Source organism: Amaranthus tricolor, chromosome 8 (genome assembly GCF_026212465.1).
Source record: "Amaranthus tricolor cultivar Red isolate AtriRed21 chromosome 8, ASM2621246v1, whole genome shotgun sequence".
Lineage (NCBI taxonomy): Eukaryota > Viridiplantae > Streptophyta > Magnoliopsida > Caryophyllales > Amaranthaceae > Amaranthus > Amaranthus tricolor.
The window spans coordinates 11,406,417-11,416,416 of record NC_080054.1 but is presented as its reverse complement, the minus strand read 5'-3'; the positions used below and the strand labels follow the sequence as shown (position 1 = coordinate 11,416,416).

The following is a 10,000-nucleotide window of genomic DNA, read 5'->3' as shown; positions in this document are numbered from 1 at the left end:
GATTCACTCATGGGATCCGGGCGGTCCGAGGGGGGACAACTACGGCTCCTTGCTTCTCGAGAATCCATACATCCCTTATCAGTGTATGGACAGCTATCTCTTGAGCACACGTTTAGGTTCGGCCTCAATGGAAATGAAGCACCTAACAACGCATCTTCACAGACCAAGAACTACGAGATCACCCCTTTCATTCATTCTGGGGTGACGGAAGGATCGTACCATTCGAGCCTTTTTTTTCATGCTTTCCTAGAGGTTTGGAGAATACTGCAATTAATAGGATTTCCCTAATCTTCCCTTCCCAAAAGGATGAACGTGAAATTCTTTTTCCTTTCCGCAGGGACCAGGAGATTGGATCTAGCCGTAAGAATTATTGTTATAAATAACTCACTTCTTGGTCTTCGACCCCCTCAGTCACTACGAGCGCCCCCCGATCAGTGGAATGGGATGTGTCTATTTATCTATCTCTTTATTCGAAATGGGAGCGGGTTTGAAAAAGGATCTTAGAGTGTCTAGGGTTGGGCCAGGAGGGTCTCTTAATGCCTTCTTTATTGTTCTCATCGAAGTTATTTCACAAAGACTTGCCATGGTAAGAAGGAAGAAGGGGAGAACAAGCACACTTAGAGAGCGCAGTACAACGGAGAGTTGTATGCTGCATTCGAGAAGGATGAATCGGTCCCGAAATGGAATCTATTTATTCCCTCCAAATTGATTGGACCGTAGGAGCGATGATTTACTTCACGGGCAAGGTCTCTGGTTCAAGTCCAGGATGGCCCAGCTGCGCCAGGTAAAAGAATAAGAATCGAAGAAGTGTCTAACTCCTTCACGCATGCTCCACTTGGCTCGAGGGGCTATAACTTAGTTGGTAGAGCGCCGCTCTTGCAATTGGGTCGTTGCGATTACAGGTTGGATGTCTAATTGTCCAGGAAATAATGATAGTATCTTGTACCTGAACCGGTAGCTCAATTTTTCTAAGTAATGGGGAAGAGGACCGAAACATGCCACTGAAAGACTCTACTGAGACAAAAAAAAAGATGGGCTATCAAGAACGTAGAAGAGGTAGGATGGGTAGTTGGTCAAATCTAGTATGGATCATAGATGGACAGTAGTTGGAGTCGGCGGCTCTCCTAGTGTTCCCTAATCTTGGATCCTGGGGAAGAGGATCAAGTTGTCCCTTGCGAACAGTTTGATGCACTAACTCCCTTCAACCCTTTGAGAAAAATGCGACAAAAGGAAGGAAAATCCATGGACCGACCCCATTGTCTCCACCCCGTAGGAATTACGTGATCACCCCAAGAACGCCTTCGGCATCCGACCATAGAACCGTGTTCAATTCAATACGTGGAACGCATTAGCTGTCCGCTCCCAGGTTGGGCAGTAAGGGTCGGAGAAGCGCAATCACACATTCTTAAAACCTTAAAACCAGCATCCTTAAGACTAAGGAATCGGTCGGAAAAGGGGGGAAGGCTCTCTATTCCTGGTTCTCTTGTAGCTGGATCCTCCGTAACCACAAGAATCCTTAATTCGAATTGGATTCCAACTTACCACCTTTTTTTGAGATTTTGAGAAGAGTGGCTCTTTGGAGAGCACAGTACGATCGAAGTTGTAAGCTGTGTTCGGGGGGGAGTTATTGCCTATGGTAGAATCAGTCAGTCGGGGGCCTGAGAAAAGTGTGGTTTACCCTGTGGCGGATGTCAGTGGTTCGAGTCCGCTTATCACCAACTCGTGAACTTAGCTGATACAAAGCTATATGATAACACCAAATTTTTCCGATTCGGCCGTTCGATCTATGATTTATCATTCATAGACGTTGATCAAATCCTTCCAATTATATTTAGCAGCACCTTAGATGGCATAACCTTAAAGTTAAGGGCGAGGTTAAAAAGAGGAAAGGCTTACGGTGGATACGTAGGCACCCAGAGACGAGGAAGGGCGTATTAATCGATCAAATGCTTCGGGGAGTTGAAAATAAGCCAAGATCCGGAGATTCTCAAACAGGGCAACCTTTCAAACTTCTGCTGAATCCATGGGCACGCAAGGGACAACCTGGCGAACTGAAACTTCTTAGTAGCCAGAGGAAAAGAAAGCAAAATCGATTTTTGTAGTAACGGCGAGCGAAATGGGAGCAGCCTAAACTGTGAAAACGGGGTTGTGGGAGAGCAATCCAAGCGTCGTAATGCTAGGCGAATATGTGGAGTGCGGTATTCTAGATGGTGAAAGTCCAGTAGCCGAAAGCATCACTAGCTTACGCTCTGACCCGAGTAGCACGGGGCACGTGGAATCCCTTGTGAATCAGTGACGACCACCTTGCAAGGCTACTTCTAGGTGACCGATAGTGAACTAGTACCATAAGGGAAGGTTGAAAGAACCGCCATCGGGGAGTGAAATAGAACATGAAACCGTAAGCTCTAAAGCAGTTGGAGGAGACAGGCTCTGACCACGTGCATGTTGAAGAATGAGCCGGCTACTCATAGGCAGTGGCTTGGTTAAGGGAACCCACCGGAGCCGTAGTAAAAGTGAGTGTTCATAGGGCAATTGTTACTGCTTATGGACCGGAACCTAGGTGATCTATCCATGACCAGGATGAAGCTTGGGTGAAACTAAATGGAGGTCCGAACCGACTGATGTTGAAGAATCAGCGGATAAGTTGTGGTTAGGGGTGAAATGCCACTCGAACCCAGAGCTAGCTGGTTCTCCCCGAAATGCGTTGAAACGCAGCAGTTGACTGGACATCTAAGGGTAAAGCACTGTATTGGTGCGAGAGCGGTACCAAATCGAGGCAAACTTTGAATACTAGATACGACCTCCAAATAACAGGGGTCAAGGTCGGCTAGTGAGACGAAGGGGGATAAGCTTCATCATCGAGAGGGAAACAGCCCAGATCACTAGCTAAGGTCGCTAAATGACCGCTCAATAATAAAGGAGGGGTGACTTGTAACCGAAATCGACACAGGTAGGTAGGTAGAGAATACCTTGGGGCACGAGACAACTTTCTCTATGGAACATGGCAAAATAGCCCCGTAACATTGGGAGAAGGGGTGACCCCTCACAAAGGGGGTCGAAATGACCAGGCCCGGGCGACTGTTACCAAAAACACAGGTCTCTGCAAAGTCTTAAGACCACGTATGGGGGCTGACGCCTGCAGAGTGCCGGAGGGTCAAGGAAGTTGGTGACTAGATAACAGGGGAGTCGGCGAGTGAAGTCTTGGTGAACGGAGACCTTAACTATAACGGTCTTAAGGTCGCGAAATTCCTTGTCGGGTAAGTTTCGACCCGCAAGAAAGGCGTAGCGATCTGGACACTGTCTCGGTGATAGGCTCAGTGAAATAGACATGTGTGTGAAGATGCGGACTACCTGCACCTGGACAGAAAGACCCTATGAAGCTTTACTGTTCCCTCGGATTGGCTTTGGGCTTTTCCTGCGCAGCGTAGGTGGATGGCGAAAAAGGCCCCTTTCCGAGGAGGCCTGAGCCATCAGTGAGTTACCCCTCTGGAAGAGCTAGAATTCTAACCTTGTTTCAGGACTTACGGGCCAAGGGACAGTCTCAGGTAGACAGTTCTATGGGGTGTAGGTCTCCCAAAAGGTAATGGAGGAGTGCAAAGGTTTCCTTGGGTCGGAAGAAGATTGGCCCTCGAGTACAAAGGCAGAAGGGAGCTTGACTGCAAGACCCACCCGTCGAGCAGGGACGAAAGTTGGCCTTAGTGATCCAGGAGTTTTTTATTGTACACTAGTGAAAAAAAACGTATTTGCTGCTTATCATTTGCTGCGGTTTTTGTATATATGCAGCAATAAATAGGAAAAAGAATTAGAAAAAAAAACCATTAATTGCTGCGGTTTTAGGCCTTGACCGCAGCAAATACTCATGTGCAGCTTCAATTGTTGCGGTTCTTTTCATGCCCACATAGGTCTTCCAATTACTCCGGTTCTTCATCCACCCGCAGCAAATAATACACTTCTTCACTCAATTGCTGTGGTTTGTCCCTTGCCCGCAACATTTGCATTTTCAAAAACCCGCCATATGATAACGTTAAAACATACACATGAGTTTGTAAACCCACAAAACTGATGTTTCATTGTTTACATACGACTGTTGCATTTCTTCACTCAATATTGAAACTGTCGGTTATTTCTTATTCATCATAATTTGTTCGATTACGACTGTCTTCAATCCCTTTTCTTCATCATCTTTTTGTTCTTGTTTTTCTTCATCATTCTTGCTCTTCTTATTGCTTTTCTTCATCATCTACTTCTTGAAACTGCCGACTGTACACATTGTTGTTGCTCTTCTTAAACCCACGAAATTTGGGCTTAGTTCTTGCTCTTCTTCAAGGTATAATTTTTTAAAGCATTTTAGTTCTCAAACCCATTATTGTTCAAGCTTCATTAATTGTGTATGTACGTTTAGGGCGCTTAGTTTTTTTATACTAATTTATTTTTTCATTGTATAGGTTATACACTAACCCACCAAAACCCACAACAATTCAAGGTATTTTTTTCATTTTGATTTGTAAATTAGGTTTAAATTTGTCATACTTTATGAATGTGTATGTTGTTATTGTTTTTAAGTTTTAAATTTATCATATATATCATGTTTTGTTATATTATTAAGTAATTTCTTCATTTTATTTATGAATATGTATGTAGTTGTGGTTTTTAAGTTTTATATTTATCATAATTTTTTTATAGTTTGTAAGTTAGGTTTAATTAGGTTTGTTTATGGTTAAATGAATGAGTTGTTGATATGAATGTTAATTAGTTGTCCATGTTTATGAATGTGATTTGATTTTTATTGTTTTATATGTAGTTAATATATATGAATATTAATTATGGTTACTACAATAAACATCATTTGGACAGTTTAAAAAACACTGTGTTATTATTTAGGTTAATTAGGGTTAAATGAATGATTATTACTTAATTTTGTGGTTAGTTAGAGTTCGTTAAGTATATATGTTTAAAAGTTGTGTATTAATTTTGTTTTGAATTAATTAATCACACTAATTAGGATGACAAAAGATCGTTCTTGGATGTATGGAAGCATTGAATCGTCGGAATTTATTGATGGCGTATTAGAATTTTGTATTTATTGCGGTTGAACATCAAGTTAGAACGGGGGGTGTTGGTTTTTATTGCCCATGTGTCAGTTGTGGCAATGTATCAAAGGTAGATAGTGTTGATATCCTTAGGGAGCACATAATTCGACGTGGGTTTAGGCCTCAATATAATGTTTGGGTTTGGCATGGTGAGGAGGGAGTTTACGCCGATGTCAATGAGGATGTAGTAGATCATGTTGATGGGTATGAGACAGATGAAGAGACTGTCGATGAGGATGTGGATCGTGTTGATGAGATGATGGAGGGAGTCGAGGATGAGTTAGGAAAACGTCCTCGTGTTTTTGACTTGTTGACAGAGGTTTCTGAAAAGCCTTTGTACTCTGGATGTATAAAGTTCACCAAACTAACAGCAGTGTTGACAATTTTCAACATTAAGTCAAAGTTCAATAGGAGTGACGCTTGTTTCACAATGTTATTAGAAGCGTTATGTGAGATGCTTCCTGAGGGAAATGAACTTCCAAAGTCAACATATTATGCCAAAAAGCTCATGTGTCCTATCGGCTTAGAGTACCAGAAGATTCATGCGTGTCCGAATGATTGTGTGTTGTATCGGAATGAAAACGAGAACTTAGAAGAGTGTCCTAGGTGTGGGTTATCGCGCTTCAAGCGTAAAGGGGCTCGGGATGCTAAAGGGCCCCCGGCTAAGGTGTTGTGGTATCTTCCAATAATACCTAGATTCAAGCGCTTGCTTTCTATAAAGAACGATGCGTTAAATTTGAGGTGGAATGCAGATAGGGTGAACAAAGGTCACTTGCTCACACATCCATCTGATTCTCCGGAGTGGAATAGTATTGATAGGATGCATAAGACTTTTGGGGATGAGGTTCGTAACTTAAGGCTCGGACTCTGTACAGATGGAATGAACCCATTCGACAATGACATAGATGTATATCTTGCACCTCTAGTTGAGGATTTGAGAAAGATGTGGGATGAAGGCGTTTCAGTGTTTAATGCATATGCTAATGAGGAGTTCACTTTGCGTGCAATGGTTTTATGCACCGTTAATGTTTTTCGGGCATATGGCAACTTATCGGGGTATAAGAACGAAGGGAAGAAAGCATGCCCAATATGTATCGATGACATGGAATCCACGTGGATTCCTAAGTGTAAACACGTATTCATGCACCATCGAAAGTTCCTCCCACGAGACAACCAATATTGTAAGAAGAGGAAGTTGTTCAACGAGGAGGTTGAGGACCGTGTAGCTCGTCGACCGTTGACCGGTTATGAGGTTTATGAATAGGTTAAGGGAGTTGAGACTGTATTTGGTAAAATGGGGCAAGTGTAAGGGGGTGAAGACCGATTATGGAAAAAAGAATCAATCTTTTGGAAGCTTACATATTGAAGAGATCTACAGGTTAGGCATTGTCTTGATGTTTTGCATATAGAGAAAAATGTATGCGATGCCATACTCGAGACTCTCATGAACATTTCGGGTAAGACAAAGGATGTTAGGGCCGTGCGAGATTGGTTTGAACGTAAGGGTCTTCGTCCGGAGTTGTGGGCAAATGTTAAGGTGAGTAAGAAAATAAATAGAGCTGATGAAGTTGGTGGAAGTAAGAAGAAGATGAGTAATGACAAAGTTTATTTTCCTCCAGGTTGCTACACATTGTCCAAAGTAGAGAAGCGGACATTTTGTGAGTGTTTGTATGGCATTAAGGTTTTGTCTGGGTACTCATCCAACATGAAGAGATTTGTGAGCCTAAATGGTGAGCTAAAGTTGGGAAGCATGAAATCTCACGATTGCCATGTAATGATGCAAGTGTTCTTAGTAATTGCAATCCGTGGAATACTGCCAAAACATGTGAGATATGCTATTACCGAGCTATGTTCGGTCTTCAACACAATTTTTAGTAAAGTTCTTGATCCCTTTGAACTTGATGTACTTCAATTCGACGTGATTGTTCCTTTATGCAAGTTTGAGATGTATTTTCCACCTTCTTTCTTTGACATAATGGTTCATCTTATTGTCCATCTCATTCGTGAGATCAAGCTTTTGGGTCAAGTTTTTTTTAAGGTGGTGTTATCTTTTTGAAAGACACGTGGGTCTTTTATAAAACAAGGTGAGGAATCCAGCACAACCCAAAGGGAGTATGATTCAAGGCACTGTGAGCGACTATATTGGTAACTTTATAGCCGAGTATTTGGCCATGGCAAAGCCTATTGGACCTTGATAGCTAGATCCAAGTACAAAGATTCTATTTCCACTTTAGCCTAGGTCCTGGATGCATAGGTTTGGTCTCCACGTGTCGTGCAAGGTGGTCTGGTCGCTACCCTAGGTCCTGGATGCAGCCTTGTGTGGGCTCCTTTGGTATCTTCATTTGATACAACCACATTTGTATCAGATTTGCACGAAACTTGGCACACAACATTATTTGGTATATATTATTGTGTTGAAGTGGTTACAATTGAAAATCATTGTCATATGGTAGAAATTAGGTGTTAAGTTGCGATTCTATGCGTTTTTAAGCGTTTTTGGCACTTTTGCGCATAAAATAGCTCAAACTTGGTTTGCTTTGCACGAAACATGGCACACAACACTATTTGGTATATATTATAGTGTTGAAGTGGTTAGAATTGAAAATCATTGTCATGTGGTAGAAATTAGGTGTTAAGTTGCGATTTTAAGGGTTCGTAACCGTTTTTGGCACTTTTGCGCATAAAGTAGCTCAAACATGGTATGTTTTGCACGAAACTTGGCACATAACACTGTTTGGTATCTATTTTCTCATAGTGCTTTCGACAACCTTCTAATTTCGTTCATTGCAGCTACTACACTCTCAAACATATGGACGATATCTTAAAATCCGTGAAGGAGGTTGGAGTCGAAAACATAGATGCCGTAAGTATTTGTTACGCTCTTAAATTATTATTATTGGTAAAATCTAATGTTTATTAATCTTTTAATTTTGTTTATACTATAGGTTTTATACGACATTCCGAGGGAAACACGCCCTTTGAGAAGTGGAGAGATGCGCGAATTAAAAGACAAGATTGCTGCGTATCTTGCTAATTTTTGTCCTTGATAAATTGTAATTAGTATAGATTTTTTAGGACTTTAATGTATATTATTATTATTATTATTATTATTATTATTATTATTATTATATATATATATATGTATATATATACATATATATATATATATATATATATATATATATATATATATATATTTATATATATATATATATATATATATATATATATTTATATATATATATATATATATATACATATATATATATATATATATATATATATATATATATATATATATATATATATATATGTATATATATATATATATATGTATATATATATATATATATATATATATATATATATATATATATATATATATATATATATATATATATATGTACGTACATAATATTATATATTATATATACGATCGAGAGTTTTTTACAAAGAGATTATTGGTGATTATTTGTGATTATCATTGGATTATTATTGGATTAATCAATGTTATTACATTATACATTATTATTGGATTATTAATAGTATAAAATGAAAAAAGAAAAAAAAATAATAGCTATTTGCTACGGTCAGCCCCCAAAACCGCAGCAAATAAGTGCCATTATTTGCTGCGCTTTTGGGGGCTGACCGCAACAAATAATGCCACTTATTTGCTGCGGTTTTGGGGGCTAACTGCAGCAAATAAAGCACTTTTTTGCTGCGGTTATAAACCGCAGCATTTAAAATAGGCCATTTGCTGCTATCATTATTGGTTGAGCCAAAACTGCAGCAAATAATGGCCAAAAAACCGCAGCAAATGAGATTGTTTCCACTAGTGTAGGACTTTTTATTGTATGACTTAGATCTCTTTACTTAAATCATTGCATATGGTCTTACGGAAAGACCATAGAGGGCGGGTAGTCGGAAAAGGAGGCATCAGCGTGGGGTTAAAAAAGGCATTCGGCAAAGAGTGTGTGGCTACTCAATCCAGAACAATGCCACCTGATGAAGTAGTGACCCTTAGAGCACAAATTACGAAGGACGTTCTAACCAAAGTGGTAAATCTGATTGTCGAGGATCAGCAATGTCAACTTGGGGATCCTAACGCTTCGGCCGAGTTAACACACGAGTTCATTACCACCGTAGCACCCATGCCCATTACTACCCTCGAAGCACAAAATCCTACACCGGAGACCTTGAACTTTGTTGGTCAAAATCCGGAGCCAACACCCGAGCCAGTGGTAAAGGTACATAGTTTGTAAATATATACGCACTTATTAATTTATATTGCAACGTGTTTTAATATTTTATTATGATGCTAATTATACTAAACGACACAATTTTCAGGAGGCGACTCCCTGTTCTCTTTTGCTGCCTCAGTTAGGTGTTGCTAGTGGTGGCGACTTAACTGAGGTTGCATATGGTGTGGCACAGCCAACCAAAGAGGGCCAAACAGTGCATTCCATGCCTATTACAGGTGGCCACATCAGTGTGACCATAGAAACTATTGTAAAGGGGTTTGGAGATTTCTCACTCCCGGTTCCAATGCCAGAATGGAGCCTTGAGAAGTTATCAAACACCTTAGGTAGTTTCGTCACATGGCCATAGGCTTGGGTCCGATTCACTACCAAGGTAATAATCATTTGTATCTTATTTATTTTTATTATTTTAATTGAATGTTTACACTAATTTAATTGTATAAATTGAAATAACAAAAGAGTCAAAAGGGCTCTAGGAGAGAGATCGGTTCCTCATCAAAGGTGTCAGCTAGTTCAAAGTCGGTGGCAATCACTCCAATTTTCACTTATGCGGAGCTAAAAGATCTCTCTCAAGATTACAAATGGCTGCAGACATGTGCATCTCGCATGCGTGAGAAGGACCCAATCGTTCTACCCCTACGAAAGGAACAA

General features: G+C 40.3%; 1 pseudogene; it reads left to right on the top strand.

The window, feature by feature from the left end:
• Positions 1 to 244, top strand: part of LOC130821535 (uncharacterized) — a 2,258-nt pseudogene extending 2,014 nt beyond the window's left edge.
• Positions 245 to 10,000: the final 9,756 nt, after the last annotated feature.